The sequence below is a fragment of the Neofelis nebulosa genome, chromosome 17, assembly GCF_028018385.1.
Source record: "Neofelis nebulosa isolate mNeoNeb1 chromosome 17, mNeoNeb1.pri, whole genome shotgun sequence".
Taxonomy (NCBI): Eukaryota; Metazoa; Chordata; class Mammalia; order Carnivora; family Felidae; genus Neofelis; species Neofelis nebulosa.
Genome location: NC_080798.1, coordinates 21417162 through 21438476, shown reverse-complemented (window position 1 = coordinate 21438476; position 21315 = coordinate 21417162). Strand labels below are relative to the sequence as shown.

The 21315-nt window shown below is 42.1% G+C and overlaps 1 long non-coding RNA gene across 2 annotated transcripts; it reads right to left on the bottom strand.

Annotated features, from left to right (window-relative positions):
* Positions 1 to 16621: 16621 nt before the first annotated feature.
* LOC131499158 (uncharacterized) lies at positions 16622 to 20938 on the bottom strand. 2 transcript variants are annotated; one of them, XR_009255745.1, is made up of 4 exons: positions 20857 to 20938; positions 19153 to 19183; positions 18267 to 18495; positions 16622 to 17511 (listed from the first exon to the last, which is right to left on the bottom strand). It is a non-coding gene; the product is annotated as an uncharacterized LOC131499158 (long non-coding RNA). The 2 variants fall into 2 exon arrangements; XR_009255746.1 differs by lacking the exons at positions 16622 to 17511; positions 18267 to 18495 and adding an exon at positions 18610 to 18877.
* Between the last annotated feature and the right edge of the window lie 377 nt (positions 20939 to 21315).

Genomic DNA, 21315 nt, shown 5'->3' with positions numbered 1-21315 from the left:
TGAAGAACAAGTATGGAAGTCTTTCAATACTTGATTTCAAAACCCAATACAAAGCAACAGTAATCATATGCCCGTGTGAACCAGCACAGGAATAAACGTATAGATTTGATGGAACAGAATAAAGTCTCCAGATATAAACCCATGTATATATGGTAAATTTGTTCTTGACAAAGCGACCACGGTCAGGACACCTGGGTGACTCAATCGGTTAAGCATCTGACTTCAGCTCAGGTCATGATATCGGGGTTGCTGAGTTTGAGCCCCATGTCGGGATCTGTGCTGACAGCTCAGAGCCTGGAGCCTGCTTTGGATTCTGTGACTCCCTCTCTCTCTGCCCCTCACCTTCTCACATTCTGTCTCTCTCCCTCTCTCTCAAAAATAAATAAACATTAAAAAAAAAAGGACCAGGGGCGCCTGGGTGGCGCAGTCGGTTAAGCGTCCGACTTCAGCCAGGTCACGATCTCGCGGTCCGTGAGTTCGAGCCCCGCGTCAGGCTCTGGGCTGATGGCTCGGAGCCTGGAGCCTGTTTCCAATTCTGTGTCTCCCTCTCTCTCTGCCCCTCCCCCGTTCATGCTCTGTCTCTCTCTGTCCCAAAAATAAATTAAAAATGTAAAAAAAAAAAAAAAAAAAAAGGACCAAAGTGATTTATGGGGGAAAGATTGCCTCTAAACAAATGTGATAAAGCAATTGGATATCCATACGGAAAAAAATACCACAGCCCTTAAATTAACTTGAAATGGATTATATAGGTAAATGTCAATGTTAAAACTAAAAAGCTTCTAGAAAAAAACATAGGCAAAAATCATTATGACCTTGGGTTATAAAAAGAATAAAAAACATACAAATTGAAAGAAAATACTGATAAAATGGACTTCACCATAATTAAAAATTTCTGCTCCTCAAAAGACACAATTTAAAAAATGCAAAAGCAAGTCACAGACAGGCAGAAAATATTCCTAATACACAATAAAGGACCGTGTTCAGAATATATAAAGATCTTATAGCTCAGTGATATATAGACAAATATCCCAAGAGGAAAATAAGCAAAAGACATGAACAGATACTTTCTAGAGAAGATACACGAATAACCAAATATATATAATTATATATATTTAGTTATGATCATATATATATATATATATATATATATATATGTATATAACCAATAGGTATGGGGAAAAGCACAACATCATTAGGCAACACAGAAATTAAAATTAAAACCTCATGACATATCACTTCATATACATTAGAATAACTAAAATTAAAAAAGACTGGAAATGCCAAATGTTGGAGAGAGTAGGGAGTAACTGTAACTCTTATACATTGCTGATGAGAATGTAACAATTACAAAAAATAAACAATTGGGTCTACACCAAATAAAAGGCTTTTCCACAGCAAGGGAAACCGTCAACAAGACAGGAAGGCAATCTACAGAATGGGAGAAGAGATTTGCAAATGATATACATGATAAGGGGTTAATATCTAAAATGTATAAAGAATTTATACAACCCAATGCCCCCAAATCAACAATAGTAATAAGGATTTAGTGGTCAGAGCACCTGAATAGACATTTTTTCCAAAGGAGACATACAGATGGCCAACGGACACATGAAAAGATGCTCAACATCACTAATCTCCAGGGAAATGTAAACCAAAGCCACAATGATTTGCCTCACTCCTGTCAGAATGTCTGGAATCAACAAAATGAGAAATAACAAGAAATAATCCTGCTAGTGAGGCTTTGAAAAAAGAAATCCTCATGCACTGTTGGTGGGACTCCAAATTGGTGCAGCCACTGTGGAAAACAGTAGGGAGTTAACTTAAGAAATTAAAAATAGAATTACTATATGATCCAGTGAAACACTAATTTGAAAAGATATACGCTCCCCTATGTTTGTTGCAGCATTAGTTACAACAGCCAAGATAAGAAGCAGCCCAAGTGTCCATCAATAGATGACTGGATAAAGAGGATGTAGCATATATGTGCAATGGAATATTACTCAGCCATAAAAAAAGAATGAGATCTTGCAACAACGTGGATACACCTAGCAGGTATACTGCTAAGTGAAATAAGTCAATCAGAGAAAGACAAACACCATATAATTTCACTCATAAGTGGAATTTAAGAAACAAAACGAATGAACAAAGAAAAAGGGACAAACAAAAAAACCCAGATTCTTAAATATAGAGAACAAACTGGAGGTTACCAGAGGGGGGATGGGTGAAACAGATGAAGGGTATCAATAGTACAGTTAATCATAATGACCACTGAGTAAATAATGTATAGCATTGTTGAATCAGTATATTGTACACCTGAAATTAATATATGACATTGTACATTAATTACACTTTAATAAAAATTGGAAATAATAAATAAATAATAAAACTAAATTATTGAAAACATCTAGTACCAGCTCTGAATAAAACAATTCTTTAAGAAAAAAAAAAATCATACTTCGAAAATTAAAAAAAAAAAAAAGATACAATCTCTTTGGAAAACAGGTCATTTCTTATAAAATGAAACATACGCCCAGCATGTAAAACCCAGTATATTTTCCTGAGCGTATTTTACCCAGCATATTAAACATATGCATGACATTTCCAGGCAAAGGGAACATATGTTTGCGCAAAAAAGTTCCACACAAGTGTTGACAGAGTTTTATTCGTAGTAAAAAAATGTAAACAATTGCAATGTACATCAACAGGTGAACGAACAGACAAATTGTGGTATATCCATACAACGGAAGGCCACCCGGTTGATAAAACTGAATGAACTCCTGATCCACACGAAATATGGACAAATCTGAAAATCATTGCCTGAAGTGAGACACAAGGCAGCACACTGTAGGATTCCATTTATAGGACATTCTGGGAGAAGAAGAGAAAGCCGAAGATCAGAATGAGAAGGGTTGATATCAAAGAAACAAGGGCATTTTCTGCAGTGGCGTCAACATTCTTCATCTTGACTGAGGTGACAGTCACACAGCGGCATACATTTGTCAGAGTCTGCAACACTGTTCACCGGAAAGGCTGAATTTTGCTGTCTGTAAAGTACACTCAGGAAACCTGAATTTTAAAGAGGAGTCTTAAAAGAAATAAAGGAAACTTGTAAGATTTTTTTTAAGGAAAAATGCAAACCTTATGTTTCTGGATAAGAAGACAGAACATTTTAAAGATGCTACTTCTTTCCAAATAATGCACTGAACTTCTGCAGTCCTAAAAAAAATCCTAACAGATCTTTTTTGGGGAGAGAGATGAAGCTTGACGAAATGATTTTAAAATTTATCTGGAAAAATAAATTGCTGATAATGCCAGAAGAAGTTGAGAAAAAGAAAATAATGAGGGGAAACTGCTTTTACCCCACACCCTTGACTAGTAATCTTTGACCTGGAGTGTGTGTGTGTGTGTGTGTGTGTGCACGCGCGTGTGCATGTGCCCACGTGTGCAGGTGTGTACATTTATTTTGTTGTGGGTGACAAGTGTGGTTTAAACAAAAGAAAAAGAAACGTTACAAGAACCTTTCAAGAAAGAGAATGCAGTTCAAAAATATAGTGCTGGATTCTTTTTTTTTATTTTCAAAACTTAATATATATTTTTAAAATTTTTTTTAATGTGTATTTATTTTGGAGAGAGAGACAGGCTGCAAGCAGGAGAGGAGCAGAGAGAGGGAGACACAGAATCCGAAGCAGGCTCCAGGCTCTGAGCTGTCAGCACAGAGCCCGACGCGGGGCTCGAACTCGCTGACCTGGACGTCATGACCTGAGCCGCAGTCAGAAGTCTGATGCTTAACAGACTGAACCACCCAGGCGCCCCTCAAAAATTAACATATTTTTAAATTATACATTAAATGAACAGTTTTTATGCATCTGAGAAGAAAAACTGGAGTTACAATTTTTAAAACTCTCTACTCAACTGCATTAAACACTGTGATGTATGCAATGTTTTAAAGGCAGAAAATAAAGACATATTTACTTAGCCCTGGAATGTAGACTAATTTCAAAGAAATGACGGCAAAAAGACAATTCTTTTCAACCTTTGGTCTTTTTTGGTTGCTCTGCACACAGGGATGTGCCGGGCATTGCGCTACCCATTTGAAGGGAGGGTCCACAATATAAAAGTTTGTTTTTAACTCTCTTTATTTGCTCTCTGTGTATAGGTTCCAGCTACAGATAAAACTACAAAGAAAAAAATAGGAGTCTTCTGAAGTCTCGCAACCTGGAAATGACCATTGTTAACCCCTGGAATCATCTTTTCAGTTGCAAGTTTTCTTTATTCATGCACACATATATACACATGGACTTTGCATAAGTAATTACGGTACGTCCGCCCCTCCCTGGCTTGTCTTCTTCGCGACACACCCTCATGTCCACTCCGCCAGGTAACCTCGCATTCACAACCCACAAGTGTCTCCACACTCACAGAATCCTATACTCGCCTATATGAAGAATTCCTTGCAATCCTATTTACATATTTATGTCTGTTCATATACATGTAATATTTGAAGCATTTTCCTTTGTTTCATTTCTAAAAGTGGCATATCTTACACACTTTCCTGCATTTTATTTTGCTGTTCAGCCATACCCCACTCGAGGCAAGTGTCAAGGGTCACCGAATACAGTTCCAGTTCCTTTTTAATCCCAGGCTGCAGTCACATCCACTTTCTTAGCCCATGCTGGTTGGCAATATCTACTCTGTTTTCCGTTTCTTACCGGTGCAAACAACACTGCAATAAATATCTTTGTACATCTGTCTGTCCTTCCATATTGACCCTTTTAATTCCATGGAGTCCTTCTATGGGAGGATAATTGCGGGGTTGAATGGCATATCTATTTTTAAATGTTGCCAGACTGCCTTCCCAAAAGTTGTAGCACTTCACATTTTCAGCAGCAACAGAGGAGAGTAACCTATTTCTTATTTCTTCACGCCTACCCATTTTAGTGGATAATAGATCTTTTCTCATTTTTTAATATAAAATCTCATCATTAATGTAAGTTGTATTTCCTTTACTACTGAATTACTTTAAGTACGAAAATAGTAAAACATTTCTGTAAAAATCAACAGTTGCATAGAAGTCACCACTGTAATAATTACATACCCTCTTGAATGTTCTAGCATAGGGTTGTCCAGTGGAAATTTCTGCAATGACGGGAATATTCTACACACTGTGCTATCCGGTATGATAGCCTCTGGTCACATGTGACTAATAAGCGACTGCAATGTGGCTAATGTGAATGAGTGATGGAATTTTTAATTTTATTAACTTAAACTCAAATAGTCAAATGTGACAAGTAGCTACTGTATTAGATAGGACAGTTCTAGAAAATGCAAAATAAGAAGCTAAAATAATTGTAACAAACATTGGAATACATACACTAATTTATCTTTTTGCTGCCTGTATACCTAGACAACTCATAATATTTCAGCTAAAAAAAAAAATCTCTTGGGGCACCTGGGTGGCTCAGTCGGTTGAGCGTCCGACTTCGGCTCAGGTCGTGATCTCACAGTTTGTGGGTTCGAGCCCTGCATCAGGCTCTGTGCCGTCCGCTTTCAGATTCTGTGTCTCCTTCTCTCTCTGCCCCTCCCCCACTCACGCTTTGTCTCACTCTGTTTCTCAAAAATAAATACAGGAAAAAAAAATAAAAATTAAAAAAAAATCTCTTAGGGCGCCTGGATGGCTCAATCAGTTGTGTTTTGTCTGACTCTTGATTTCGGCTCAGGTCATGACTTTCTGTTTCCTTTCGTTGCAGCTCTGTCCTGACAACACGGGGCCTGTTTGGGATTCTCCTTCTTCCTCGCTCTCTGTCCCTCCCCTCTTCCGCACTCTTTCTCTTTCAAAATATATAAATAAACATTAAAAAAATATATCCTGGGGCGCCTGGGTGGCTCTGTCGGTTGAGCGTCCGACTTCGGCTCAGGTCACGATCTCGCAGTCGTGAGTTCGAGCCCCACGTCGGGCTCTGTGCTGACCGCTCAGAGCCTGGAGCCTGTTTCAGATTCTGTGTCTCCCTCTCTCTGACCCTCCCCCGTTCATACTCTGTCTCTCTGTCTCAAAAATAAATTAAAAAAAAATATATATATATATCCTAAGAGTAATAAGAGACAGTCGTAAGGTAACTATATATAAGCCGAGTGTGCAAAAGTCAGTAGCAACTTTACTTACTACACTAAGCACTTAGACTAGAATTAGATCAAAATTATTCAACTTACAATACAACAAAAATGACAAAACGCTAAAGAATGAGTTACACTGGAAAAGTGTACCATGCTCTTGGATGAGAAAATACATTGTCAAGCATATAAGATATATGTAATATATCATATATATCAGTTTGTGATATTAACGTATATTGACATCAATATGTAAAGTAAGTATCCATATATACGATATATATCAATATAGATATGATATATATTGATATATATGTACCACATATCAATTCTTCTAAAATTAACCTATAACTTATCGCAATTCCAGCGAGAATTCCAAAAGGTTAAAATAATTCCTGAATTCATATGGAAGAATTTGCCTAAAACTTGCTCCGACAATTGAAAAAAGAAAACTGGGAGGAGACTTACCTTTGGACTTACCAGAATCTTCTCAAAAGCCAATGTAATAAAGATCAACATAGTGTTGACTTATGAAAAGACAAATAAATCCATGGAAATTAACTGAAAATTTAGGATTTGATCCCTAGCTACAGGAAGTTTGTATTCAACAAAAATAGAGTTTTATTCAGGTGGAAGAATGGACCATTTACTAAATAAAGCTGGCAACACTGGTTATCAATATGAAACGGAAATTTAAAAGAGTCTCATCCTAGAACCATAGGTAAAAAATGAATTTTAACTAAATAAAAGGATCCAATGAAACAAAGAAATCTTACCAAAAAATTAGAAGGCTGCTCATACAATCCAGGAGTTAATGTGGTCTTCCTAAGAAAGAGTACAAAAGCATTCTTATCTATTTCTTGTATTCTTATTTATTATTATTCTTTTTTATTCTTATTTATTCTTATTCTTTAAAATAAAAAGATAAATTAAAAAACTATTATTTAAGTTTTACTCAAAAAGTAAAAGGAGGGGCGCCTGGGTGGCTCAGTCAGTTAAGCGGCCGACTTCGGCTCAGGTCATGATCTCGCGGTCCATGAGTTCAAGCCCGGCGTCGGGCTCTGTGCTGACAGCTCAGAGCCTGGCCTGTTTCAGATTCTGTGCCTCCCTCTCTCTGACCCTCCCCTGTTCATGCTCTGTCTCTCCCTGTCTCAAAAAAAAAAAAAAAAAAAAAAAAGTTAAAAAAAAATTAAAAAAAAAAGTAAAAGGAGTTATATCTAACCACATACAAATATAAAACTTTCATTTGGCAAAATGTAAGTCAACGTGCAAAATACATAGCTAGAAAATAATATTTTTTTAATTTTTTTTTAATGTTTATTTATTTCTGAGACAGAGAGAGACAGAGCATGAGTAGGGGAGGGGCAGAGAGAGAGGGAGACACAGAATCTGAAGCAGGCTCCAGGCTCTGAGCTGTCAGCACAGAGCCCGACGTGGGGCTCGAACTCACAAACCGTGAGATCGTGTCCTGAGCTGAAGTCGGTCACTCAACCGACTGAACCACCCAGGCATCCTGAAAACTATCCACCTATCAGCCTCGACGCACACTGGGAGCTCACTCTCTCCAGAAAAGCTAACTTCTTCCCCTGGAGCTGGAAGAAAGCCTTTCTCTTTCTGAACTCCTGGTTGCTTCCCTCTAAATACCGCACAGTCGGCCTTCACCTTGGGCAGAGGGCAGCAATGCCAAGATCTCATCTGCTCCTCAGGGGTGACCATCTCTGTACCCCTCTCATTCCAAACTGTGGCTTCTGACCTTGCCAGGCCACTACACTTCCCTGAGACACGGTTGACAATAGGACAGCCATATGGGCTGTTGCTCAGGCATCGGTGTTTCGAAATGCCCCCAGGTGACTTTGATCCTCAAACCTAGGCATCTTCAGAAAATCACCAACATGCTTTGAGACTGGAAACCCACCCTGCCCTCCTCTGACAACGTCCAACAACGAGGTTCTGCCGTGGTCCTTCCGAGTTGCTTAATAAAGTAAGTTTCCTGTAGTTGAATTTGAGCCTCACAATAGCTCAAGTGATGCATTTTACTATGACCACGGTAAGTCACAGAAGTGTAATGGGTGCGATATTTTTAGGACACTGTGTGTGCAGAGAAACAACTTTCTTTATTTGTCCTTAACTCAACTTAATCCTACCTTGGACCTAAATTCTGAGTCAATGGTTAATTCATGTTCAAACTCAGCTCTCTCAGGGTTTCCCCTTTCTCTTCCTCCCTGGGCATCAGGTTAGAGGGAGACAGGCAGTTTCTTGGCTACGGTTGCCTGTGTGCATGGGCATTTGGTGAGCTGTACATGGCTTTGTTCTGTTCTTCGATAATGTTTCCATTCGCTCAAACGTCAGCAAAGATGGCTGTATCCCCCATGTGGAGGCTGGTGACATGTTCATGATGTTTCAGTACTTTGTATCCTCTTCTCCCTCACCAGGATCGTGAAACCCCCACAGGTAGCCCAACTCACCCCTATATGTCTTCTGTGCCTTTCTTGGGGCTCTGGAAAAGTACTTGCTTCCCACACCTCCAGGGAAGAGCAGGAAGCTTAGAGAGCTGCTCCATTGCAGTCAACTCATGCCAGGGTTTGGGCCACTCTGGGCTTCCTGCTTTACAGATCCTGCATGGGAAGTAAGGCCAAGGGATCCTCTGCTCTGAGGTCCCCCAATTTTCCCGGAGGTTCTGTCACCTGTTGAATCCAGAAGAAAGGAATGGCTGGCCCTGTCCCTTCCACACAGCTTGTACCCTCAGCCTGGGGAGAGCGCTCACCTCCTCCCCTTCGGAATGTGGGGGAGGAGGAATCGCCTCTGCCCTTCGAGAGCCTTCCAGCCTGACCAAGAATCAAATTGAGATGCGACAGATTAATAGGAGAAAATCAAATTTAGCTTCAGGCACATGGGAAATCCTCACAGACGTGATAGTCAGATGACATGAGGTTTCTCTGAGCTCAAGAGAGAGGCGGGGTCTGGGGATGCAAAGAGGAGAAAAACCATTAGCGGGAAGAGGAGAGATGTTTGGAAAATCAAGGTTTCTCTATCCTGCATATAAGTTTCCTGGATAAATAAGGAACCCTGTTAAAACCCCTCTTCCTGGTACAGGAAGGCAATTGAAGAGGAGGAGGAGAGCTTTTTCCTGAACCTGCCGAGTTCTAATTGCATTTAACTCAAAATAATGCTTATGCCAAAGTGGCCCATCTTGGAGCCGCCTGCCCTTGGTCCCTGCAGGACTGAGGGCTGGAGCCCAACAAATTCTCCTTTACATTTATTTTGAGGCCCAAACATTGGCCCTTGGAGTCTCCAAAGCTAAAAAACAACTGCCTGAGGCTGCCTCTGAATTCCTGTTCTGGATGTGTGCGTACGGGTAGGGAGAGGCGAAGGGTCTGTGGGCAACGGGGGATGGGAGAGCTGATGCTTGGCGCTATCGTCCCCTAACAGTGAGATTGTGCGAGTTTCCAAGGACCCAGGGTGAGCAGGTAGAAGAATTGGGACAAGAATTTAGGGCTCCTGACCAGGAGCTAGGAGTCTTTGAGCTGGGCCGCCTCTTCAGTAACTTGTGCCTCTGTCTCCACCTTCCCTCTGGCGAGCCCTCCAGAGTAAGGCATTGCTGACTCTCTCTGTGCCATCAAAACATCTAGGGTAGAAAGGAGGCCTCTCATGCCCCAGGTTGGCATGCTAGGCGAGTCCAGGAGAGAGCGAGCTTCTCCAACCAAGCTTGCTCCCTCTGGGAGCTCAAGCACGCCGCTCAGGACAAGGGCCCCTGGGGGCTCACCACCTCCACCCTGCAGAAAGCCAGCTTGTGATCAGACACACCCCCCACCTTCCCATCCAGAAAGACTGACAGGCCTCACATACTGCATGCTGGCCAGGCGACAGTGAGTGACAGCCGGCTCTGCCAGGAGATCGACTCTGCACGGGGTGGTACTGACTTCTTGCTCTGCCACTCTTCTGCTCCACAGGGCCACCATCGACGGACAGAGTGCATTGTCCTGATCTTGCACATCACTGGGTAGAACTGCCAGGGTCTTAATTATTATCGCTAATGTTTGTGTGTACACAAGGGAGTGCTTTTTGCCTCAACTCACTCATCACAATACAGGTGGCACCAGTGAGGTGGCCCCTAAAAGGCTGGGATCCTGGACTTAGCAGTAACTTTGGGGGCCAGACTGTCAAAAGGCTGAAACTACTTTCTAGAATTTGAAAGTCCCTCAGAAGTATTCACCACACCTAAATTTTCCAGGTGGGAACTGTTCTCTTTTGTTGTTGTTGTATTTATTGTTTTTTTAGATTTTATTTTCCAAAACTTGGGGATGATGATGAGGATGATTTGTTGCTGTTGTTGTTGCTGTGTTTCGTTTTTAATGCATACGGTTGCCAGATGCTATTTTAAGCACTTTATAGCGTTACCTTATTTGTTATAACTTTGTTTAATCCTCCTGACAATGACAATTCTATAAGTTTTGTGCTGTTCTCATCTCATACTATTTATGTCATTTCCATTTCTTCAAGGAACTGAGACACAGAGATGATAAATGACTTGCCCAAGGTCATGGCATGCTATCTCCAAGTTTGCATACATGCAATTAAATGCAGCCAGATTGGCTGCAGAGTCTGCACTCTTGATCACTACCTTACGATGTCAGTAGAAGAGCATTTATTAATTTAATTAATAAGCAACTGTACACATGGATTGTCAGCTGTGTGGATGTTGGTCCACAGAGGAAAACGAGACACATAAGGTCTCTGCCTTCGTGGAACTTCTATTCTGGCAAGGAAGATTGAAAATAAAAAAGGAATAAAAAGAAACAAGACAATTTCAAAGAGTGAGAAGTGTCTAAAAAGATGAAACAAGGTGGTGTGACGGTAACTTCAAGGGAATTCATTTAGATAGAGTGGTTAGGACAGATTTTGCTGAAGAGATGACAAGGAGACCGTCACATGAAAAATCAAGGAAAGAGTATTCCAGAAAGAGGAACAGCAAATGAAAAGATCCTAAGTTGATAATGAACTTGGCAAGTATGATGACCAAGAACAGATAGATAAAAAATCAGTGGATGAATGGATGGATAAATGGAAGGATGGAAGAACGGATAGAAGAATGGATAGAAGGATGGATGGATGGATGGATGGATAATAGATAGAATAGGACATGAACTTAGAGTCTCAGAATCTTCATCCTCCTCTTTCTTCTCTTCATCATCTAAATATCATCACCATGCCATAAAATGAAAAGCAGAGGCAATTATCTAAATATCTATAGCCAAAAGAAACCATTTTCAATAAAGAAGGGTGTAACCATGACCTTACTTAATAATTGGCTGTATTTGGGCTGTGAATGTAGTTCTAATATTCACGTCTCCAAATCAATAGCCAAGGACCACCACAATCTCATAACCTGCACCGTCCATACCCTATAAGAATATTCACTTTCGGCAATTTATGCTAACAGGAAAGAACTCAGGATGGGAGACACAAGAACACAGTGAGTGAAGGGATCTGTGAGCTCTGGGTTGAGGAAGATCCCGTACATGAGTACAGAGTACGGTGCTCTGGGAAAGATGATGAGGAATGTTTTGAACAAACGAATTACTGAATGAGTGGATTTGTTAGTGCTCCTAATTAAGAGATGTCTAAGAAGCAAAGGAAACAAATGTTTCCCTTGTGTTTCTCTTAGAGGTATTCCTGTATTCGTGTAGATTTCTCAAGGGTAGGTAAAAACCCTTAATATGTGCATGAAGGCTCGTATCAGATTACCCTCTCAAAGCAAACCTGGCAAATTTTCTATTTCAAGGAGTCAATAAATTTCTCCCTCTACCCCACATTTGAAAATTAAACAATACACTTTTAAATTCCATGGGTCAAAGAGGAAGTCTTAAAGAGAAATTTACAATACATAAAATTGAATAAAAATTAAAATATAACATATCAAAATACATGGTATGCAGTTCAAGCAATGCTGAGAGAGAAATTTACTGCACTAAATTACTTTAGAAAAGAAATAAAGTCTCATGTCAAAGTTCCTACCTCAAGAAAACTGAAAAGGAAGAGTAAACACAAAGCAAAAAAAAAAAAAAAGGAAGAAATAACAAAGATCAGAGCAGACATCAATGAAATTAAAAACAGGAAACAAGAGAAAAAAGCAATAAAATGATATGCTATTTCTTTTAAAAAATGTAATGATGGGGCGCCTGGGTGGCTCATTTGGTTGAGCATCCAACTTTGGTTCAGGTCATGATCTCAGGATTCGTGAGTTTGAGCCCCACCTCAGGCTCTGTGCTGACAGCTCAGAGCCTGGAGCCTGTTTCAGATTCTGTGTCTCCCTCTATGTCTCTCCTCAGTTTTCAGTCTCTCTTTCTCTCTCTCTCTCAAAAATAAATAAACATTAAAATATTTTTTTTTAATTTAATGATAAACCTCTGTCAAGACTGACCAACATAAAATGTGAGAAAACACAAATCATCAATATCAGGAATGAAATGGGATAGTACAACAGGTCCTACAGTCACTAAAAGAACAAGTGGAATACTGTGAACAAGTGTACACCCATAGATTTACAACTTAGGAGAAATGGACTGACGGATTCCTTAAAAACCACAAACTACCAAAACCAAGATGAAACCACCCAGTGGAAACCACCCAAGATAAACCAGCCAGTCCTCAAACTATTGAATAGATTGAATTTTTCACCATAAATCTCCTGAAAAAAGAAATAGTTGGTTTACTGGAAAGTTCTACCAAATATTTAAAGAAGAATTAACAGAAATTTTATGCAATCTTTCCCAGAAAATAGAAAAGGAGGAAATGTTTCTTTTTTTAATGTTTATTCATTTATTTTGAGAGAGAGAGAGCAGGAGAGGGGCAGAGAGAGAGGGAGAGAGAGAGAATCCCAAGCAGCCTCCACACTGTCCGTGCAGAGCCGAATGTGGGACCCGAACCCACCAACTGTGCCCAAACCCACGAACCGTGAGATCATGACCTGAGCTGAAACCAAGAGTCAGGTGTTTAACCAACTGAGCCACCCAGGCTCCCCAAGGAGGAAACACTTCTAAACTCATTTTATGAGCTTAGTACTACCTTCATACCAAAAACGCTCCAATACAGTACAAAATAAGACAGCAATGAACAAATCACTATCTCTTATGAATTTAGAAACAAAAATCTCAGACAAAATACTAGCAAATAACCCCGGCAGTATAAAAAAACAGAACTAGGTGACATGATCCACCTGGATTTCTTTTAGATACACTATGTGGGTTCAACGTACAAAAATCAAGCAACATAATCTACCGTCTGAACACGCTAAAGAGAAGAATCACATGATCATATCAATTGACACAGACAGGCATTTGACAAGATCCAACACGCATCCGTGATGCAAATTCTCAGCCAAATAGGAGCAAGAGACTGTCCTCAGTCTCAAAAAAGGCACTCACCTGCAGGTAAGTGAGCACCATGCCGATAGTGAAGGATGGACCACCTTCCATCTATGGCCGGAACATTGGAATACATACACTAATTTATCTTTTTGCTGCCTGTATACCTAGACAACTCATAATATTTCAGCTAAAAAAAAAAATCTCTTGGGGCACCCAGGTGGCTCAGTCGGTTGAGCGTCCGACTTCGGCTCAGGTCATGATCTCACAGTTTGTGGGTTCGAGCCCTGCATTGGGCTCTGTGCTGACAGCTCGGAGCCTGGAGTCTGCTTCAGATCCTGTGTCTCCAGTCTCTCTCTGCCCTTCCTCCACTCATTCTCTGTCTCTCAAAAATGAATAAAAATGTAAAAAAAAAAATTTTTTTTTTAAAAAGATGTGAGGAGGTGTGCCGTGTCTGTGCACTGGAAGACTAACCATAGCAAAGATGACAATGTCCCCCAAATTGATTTTTTTCCTTAAAAAAAAAGGCACATATGCAACTAATCTTTGACAAAGCTGGAAAGAATATCCAATGTAATAAAGACAGTCTCTTCAGCAAGTGGTGCTGGGAAAACTGGACAGCGGCATGCAGAAAAATGAATCTGGACCACTCTCTTACACCATACACAAAAATGAACTCGAAATGGATGAAAGACCTAAACCTATGACAGGAAGCCATCAAAATCCTCAAAGAGAAAGCAGGCAAAAACCTCTTTGACCTTGGCCGCACCAACTTCTTACTCAACACGTCTTTGGAGGCAAGGGAAACAAAAGCAAAAATGAACTATTGGGACCTCATCAAAATAAAAACTTCTGCACAAGAAGGAAACAATCAGCAAAACTAAAAGGCAACTGACAGAATGGGAGAAGATATTTGCAAGTGACATATCAGATAAAGGGTTAGTATCCAAAATCTATAAAGAACTTATCAAACTCAACACCCAAAAAACAAGTAATCCAGTGAAGAAATGGGCAAAAGACATGAATAGACACTTCTCCAAAGAAGACATCCGGATGGCCAACCAACACATGAAAAAATGCTCCACGTCCGTCACTCATCATCAGGGAAATACAAATCAAAACCACAATGAGATACCACCTCATGCCTGTCAGAATGGCTAACATTAACAACTCAGGCAACAACAGATGTTGGCAAGGATGTGGAGAAAGAGGATCTCTTTTGCATTGCTGGTGGGAAGGTAAGCTAGTGTAGCCATTCTGGAAAACAATATGGAGGTTCCTCAAAAAATTAAAAACAGAACTACCCTACGATCCAGCAATCACACTACTAGGTATTTACCCAAGGGATACAGGTGTGCTGTTTCGAAGGGACATGTGCACCCCCATGTTTATAGCAGCACTATCAACAATAGCCAAAGTATGAAAAGAGCCCAAATGTCCATCGATGGATGAATGGATAAAGAAGATGTGGTGTATATATACAATGGAGTATTACTCAGCAATCAAAAAGAATGAAATCTTCCCATTTGCAACTACCTGGATGGAACTGGAGGATGTTATGTTAAGCAAAATTAGTCAGTCACAGAAAGACAAATATCATACGACTTCACTTGTATGAGGACTTTAAGAGACAAAACAGATGAACATAAAGGAAGGGAAGCAAAAATAACATAAAAACAGGGAGGGGGACAAAACATAAGGGACTCTTAAATATGGAGAACAGGGGCGCCTGGGTGGCGCAGTCGGTTAAGCGTCCGACTTCAGCCAGGTCACGATCTCGCGGTCTGTGAGTTCGAGCCCCGCGTCAGGCTCTGGGCTGATGGCTCGGAGCCTGGAGCCTGTTTCCAATTCTGTGTGTCTCCCTCTCTCTGCCCCTTCCCCGTTCATGCTCTGTCTCTCTCTGTCCCAAAAATAAAATAAAAAAAAAATAAAAAAAAAAAAAAAACATTGAAAAAATATGGAGAACAAACAGAGTTACTGGAGAGGTTGTGGGAGGGATGGGCTAAATGGGTGAGGGGCACTAAGGAATCTACTCCTGAAATCACTGTTTCACTAGATGCTAACTTGGATGTAAATTTAAAAAATTGATTAAAAAAATTTTTTTGATTAATCTTTTAAAAAAAGCACATATGAGCAAAGTATTTGAAAGGACACTTCACCAAAGAAAACATATAAGTGGCATAAAAGCATGGGAAAAATGTTCACTATTGTTAATCATCAGAGAAATGTAAATTAAAACCACAATGAGAAGGCACTACACCCCTATTAAAATGGCTAACACGAAAGAAAAAAAAGCAATCAAGTGCCAGCCAAGTGGTGAAAACACTGGAACCCCCATAAATCGCTGCTTGGTGTATAAGTTGGCATGGCCATCTTGGAAATAATTTAACATTTCTCCTAAATTCAAAGATGCACGTATTCCACAATCCAGCGATCCCATCCCTGGATATTTATGAATTTGTAAAGCAACCTTTCTGTGAATGTTTATAGCAAATTTGCTTATAATTTCATAAAACTGGAAATAATATGGATGTCCATCAATTTGTGAATGGATAAGTTATACATCTGTACAACAGAATGCTCTTCATCCGTGAAAAAAGAATAAGCCATCGACAGACAAGAAACGCGAGCTAGACATCTATACGTCTGAAACCGGCATAGTGTTGGATGTCGATCATAGCTCAATTAAAAACTAATTGATTCATTAATAATTTTCAAAGTAGCAAATAAAAAAGGAAAGAAACAGCTGAATCTCAAACACACGACGATACGCATTTCCGGTGAAAAAAGCTGGAAACAAAAGACTGCCTTCTGCATGATTCATTCTGCGTAAAATTTTTAGAAAAGGTAAAATTATAGGAACAGAAAACCAAACAGTGGTTGCTGGTGTCTAAGGCTGGGAAGGGGAATGGCTTTCAAGAGACACAAGGGAACTTTTAGGGGGTGATGTAAATGTTCTGTATTACGACTAAGGAGGTAAATGTATACGTGACTGTATTCATCTACCAAAACTCATTAAAGTTGGCTCTTACATCTGATAAATTATAAATTTAATTCAATTTAAGGTAAATTACAGTTCACTAAAGCTGATCTATAATTTACAATTTACATAAAATGAAGACAAAGAACTTTTAGAAAATCTGTACACACCGACACCAAGTTGGGAACCAAGAAAATGGTGCACAAAATGGACAATTTGATAAGGGGCAAGCAGGGGAACGTTCTGGAATTGCACTGGCCTTCGTGGGCCAAAGCAAGCGTTCATCAGCATTGTGCTCCAGCCGGGGTCCCAGGGATCCAGGATGCCTGAATCACTGGAGGGACTCTAAGAATCAGAATCTCCAGACTCCAGGCCCTAGACCAACTGTCATTTGGGGACGTTCACCAGGCGATTCTACGGTCTGGTCCTGAACAGAATCAGCTCACGTTGTGCAAGGACTCATGCATGGGACTCTTTAACCCAAATCCACTTAATGATCTGGTGCTAAAACTGCTGGATGAAACATTCAGTGCTTGGGAATTATATATGTATATTTAAAGTAGGCTTCACGCCCATTGCAGGGCACAATATGGAGCTTGAACTCATGACCCTGAGATCAGGGCCTGAGCTGAGATCAAGAATCGGATGCTTAACCGACTGAGCCATCCAGGCGCTCCACAGTGCTTGGGAATTTCACGTGCCATGGCGAGAGGGCTGCCCAGGGCGTCTGAGGACGTGGATGAAGATTGTTGGTGGGGCAGGGGGTCAGCCTACAGGAAGTCCATGGCACCCAGACTAACCATAATCCTTAGCGCACAGGTGCTCTTTGCTCAGAAAGGCTATCTCTGAACACGGAGGAGGTGTCAGAAAACATGTTTTCTTAGAGGGTGACTTACTGACATACCAGTTGTTGTGTTTCTCTTTTTTCCCTTGGTTGCAAATAGACGTTTCCAAAGCAGAAGCCCTGGATGTGTTCCTGACTCTTGCTAGCGGGGCTGGTTATGAGCCATCTGCACGCTGTGCACATGTCCACCCAGCTCTCCCAACAGGGGGCTTTGCCTGATGGGAGAACTTGCATAAAACATTTGGAAGTTAGAACAGCGAACATTCTTTCAGACACAAATAACCGCTATTAGGACAGTCTTTCTCTGAAATAGCTCGATGTCGTCAAAAGTATTGTTACCGGGGCGCCTGGGTGGCGCAGTCGGTTAAGCATCCGACTTCAGCCAGGTCACGATCTCGCGGTCCGTGAGTTCGAGCCCCGCGTCAGGCTCTGGGCTGACAGCTCAGAGCGTGGAGCCTGTTTCAGATTCTGTGTCTCCCTCTCTCTCTGCCCCTCCCCCGTTCATGCTCTGTCTCTCTCTCTGTCCCAAAAATAAATAAAAAAAAAACATTAAAAAAAAAAAAAAATTAAAAAAAAAAAAAAAGTATTGTTACCACTGTAAAACCTGCATCCTTCCTTCGCCACTGCTCTTCCAGGCGATGCTAAAGAGTTCACAGAAAAGTTGTAAGCAGAAACTGTTTGTGACCATTTGCTAATAGCTGCTCTGTACTGGAACCGATCCTACCGGAAACAGTGGCTCCTCGGAACGTACATATGTTAGCCGTGCCTGTGGCAGTGATCTCAATCCTTCTTGCTTGTCGGAACCATCTGGAAGCCCTCACCAGAGAGGCGCAGATTTCATTGTTCTGACATGACACCAGGCACGACCATTTTTTTTTTTTAAGATACACATTTCCTTATATGCCTCCAGAACTGAGGACCACTGGCCTAGAGATTACGAAACAAGGTGAAAAGTATTAAAGAAGCAAACTTTATCGAGCACTTATGATGTGTCAGGCACGACGGTTGAAGGTGGCGGGTTTTCCCACGGCGGAATCCTAAGACCTTATGTTCCCTGGCTGGGACTGCGAGCAGACAGAAGATGAAGCCCTTGTGAAAACCACGTGTGCACACACTTCTTTAGGAAGGAGCTGAACTCCTCTATTTGATTCAAGCAAGACCGCGGCTCTCAACGCAACCTGCAACAGCAGCGAGTAAATCTGCAAGCGACAGGGGAGGATCAGCGACAGGGAGAGACGTGAGCCCAGAGATTGTACATTAAAGAAATCTCTGCAATGCCAGGATATTGACAAAGGTACATGCTGATAGCCAAGGAGCATGTAAGGATTTTAATACCACATTTCCAGTTATGGCTAGAGAAGCGTAATTAGGTACTAAATTACAATGTTAATATTCATTTGAACAAATAAGTTCTTGTAGTAGTAGCATCAGGGCCCTGGGAGGGCAGCAGAGGAGTTGATTAAAAGGGCAGAGAGTTTCTTTGAACAAGTTTCATCCTGGGCTCTGTGAGGTCAGCTGCCAGCAAAGTCTTCAGAGGTCAAGACGTGGACCGTGAACGCTGGCCTTTCTTCTTTTGTAGCTCTACTCAAGGGATTCAGAACCAAGCAAGGAAATATACGAGGCATTACAATTCCGGCTGGTAACACAGGCTACAAAGGAGTGGGGAAAGGGACGCCCCCCCCCCCCCCAGGAGAAGGGCGTGCTGAGCAGGGCCATCCAGAGCCAAGTACTGGGTTCCACTCAGCGCACAATTCTTCTAGCACAAATAGGAGAGGGTCTTGCTGAGGTGTCCTATTACGGTTGACTTATCTATTTATACCTCCAGTTGATCCAAAAGAGTCTGAGGTGGGGCTTACCTGTCATCTGCAAGAAAATTAAAGTGGCTTCCTAAAAGGGGCAAACACAAATTGAAGTAATGAGAAGGGAGGCGGAGGGAGGGGGGTGAAGAGAGAAAGAGAAAGGAAACACACGCACGCACGCACGCCCGCCCGCAACTACACATTCTAGTGCCTTCTGAAGTCCAAATCTTAAAAAGGAGCACAGCTCCCCCTTCGCCCATCTCCCCAGGACTCTGTTGTCTTCCTACCCAATTTCTCTGGGCTTCACACAAAAGGTAAGATCCCAGATTGAGCCATCCTAATTAGCCGGGGCCCTCTCCAGTACGTAACAGAAGCAAATCTGTCACCAGCCATGGAAAACAACCGTCCTCAGCTCCCCCAAACCCCAAAACGCATAAGCTCAGCATTTTAACTGGCTGGGGTAAGAGCCATTATTTTCATTAATGGAGCTCATTTTTATTTTATTGGGCTTTTTTACTATCAGATTAAAAGCATGTTTTTATTGTAGTTTTTTTTCTAATGCAATCTTGGATGAGGTGCTCAGAATGAATGGAATAGTTATTGTTTTAATTATTTTTTCATTTTGTGTTTTTATTTCGTTTGTTCCTTTTATTTACTACTCTTAAGTTTGCCGTAATAACGCGGACGCAGGGTGCTTGGAGGCCTCTAGTCAGCACCCTGCGGTGGTTTGCATCAGCTAAGGGCCAGGGAACAGGAAAAGCACCAGCACACGGATGCTTTCGGAACCCGGGGCCAGCACAGCCCCATAGCTCAACCGCACTGACACGCACCGCACACGGGCAGAGCCAAGGGCATGGGCCCCTCGGGGCCGAGAGGAGAAACGCAAGGTGTCATTCCAGGTCACTTCTGCTCCTGCTCCTGTGCTAAGGCACCCTGGCTCCCTAGGGGAACAAAGGGTGGGAAGGAGTCTCAAGATAGATAACCACGGGGCATGTTACCCGCTCCCAGCCTCAGACCGATGCCGAGGTCCACATGGGATCCTGCAACAACCCACAAGCTATTAACACGCAGAGACACTCAGCTGCACCCGGACCCTTGTTCCCTGCCCATGAATTTGGGGGGGGGGCGAGGAGGGAAGGAAACAATGCCTTTCCAGAAAGTCCAGATGTCTCTGCAACCTGGTAGGCTTGGACAGGGCAGGATTTCTAGATTCCTACTTAGCACTAGAAGTTGAGCATGTGGGTTGTCTGTACAGGGACAGGCTGCAAAAGTGCTGGGCACATAAATGCCGATGACTGCTGATGAAGGGCTCCTTTGGGCCACTTATATGCCAATACTCTTGATCTCTCTGGATCTGATTGAAGAAAGCATTCACCCTTTAGACAGAGGCCCAGGCCTGTGCTTGGGTTTGCCAAGGGCCCTCACTTGGCCTGTGGCCTCACACCTCCTTCCCTTTGCCTGCCTGGCCCACATTCCCAGGCTGGTCCCCACAGTATGCTCTAGGTCCCCAACCTGTCTGGCCTGTGAAGTTAAATCTAGCAAAGCTCCAAAGATCATGGTAGTGCCCCCCTCAAAGGGCTTCCCGTCACATTCACAATAAAATCCAAACTCCTTGGCAGACCCCACGAGACCACTGCGATCTGCCCCGTCCTGTCCCCTGGGCTCATCTGCCCCATCTCTGCCCCCACTGACCTCACTCCAGCCACACCAGCCACCCCTGAAGGAGCCTGGGCCGCTCCCTACGTGGAGGTCCCCCCATACCTCTGTGTGACTCTATTCCTAGAGGAGATTCCTGGAGAGGCCACCTGTTCACCCTCTACCTCCCCCCATGGCTCTCTGTGTCCTCACCTGCTTTCATTTTCACTCTGACACCTGTCACTGCTGACCTTACATCACTTACGTTTTTGCTGACCTCACAAAAGGGATAAAAGTGAGAGAAACTGCTGCGTCCCCAGGCCAGCACAACAGCCCTGGGGCAGGTGGTCAAGAAGGTTTTGGTGGAAGATGCTTCAGACTCTCTTTATACTGTTGTATCCCCAGCACAGAGAAAGTTGTGGGCATACAGTAGATAGTCAATAAATGCTTGTTGCCTAGGGGGAAATGCGTGAAAAAAAAGTCAATGCCCAGAAGTGCCTGATGCATGACTGGTTTGTTGCCATTTAAGTCCCAGTGGATGAATCAGGAATTTCCAGAGTCAAGGTGAACTCAGGACTCAGCTCT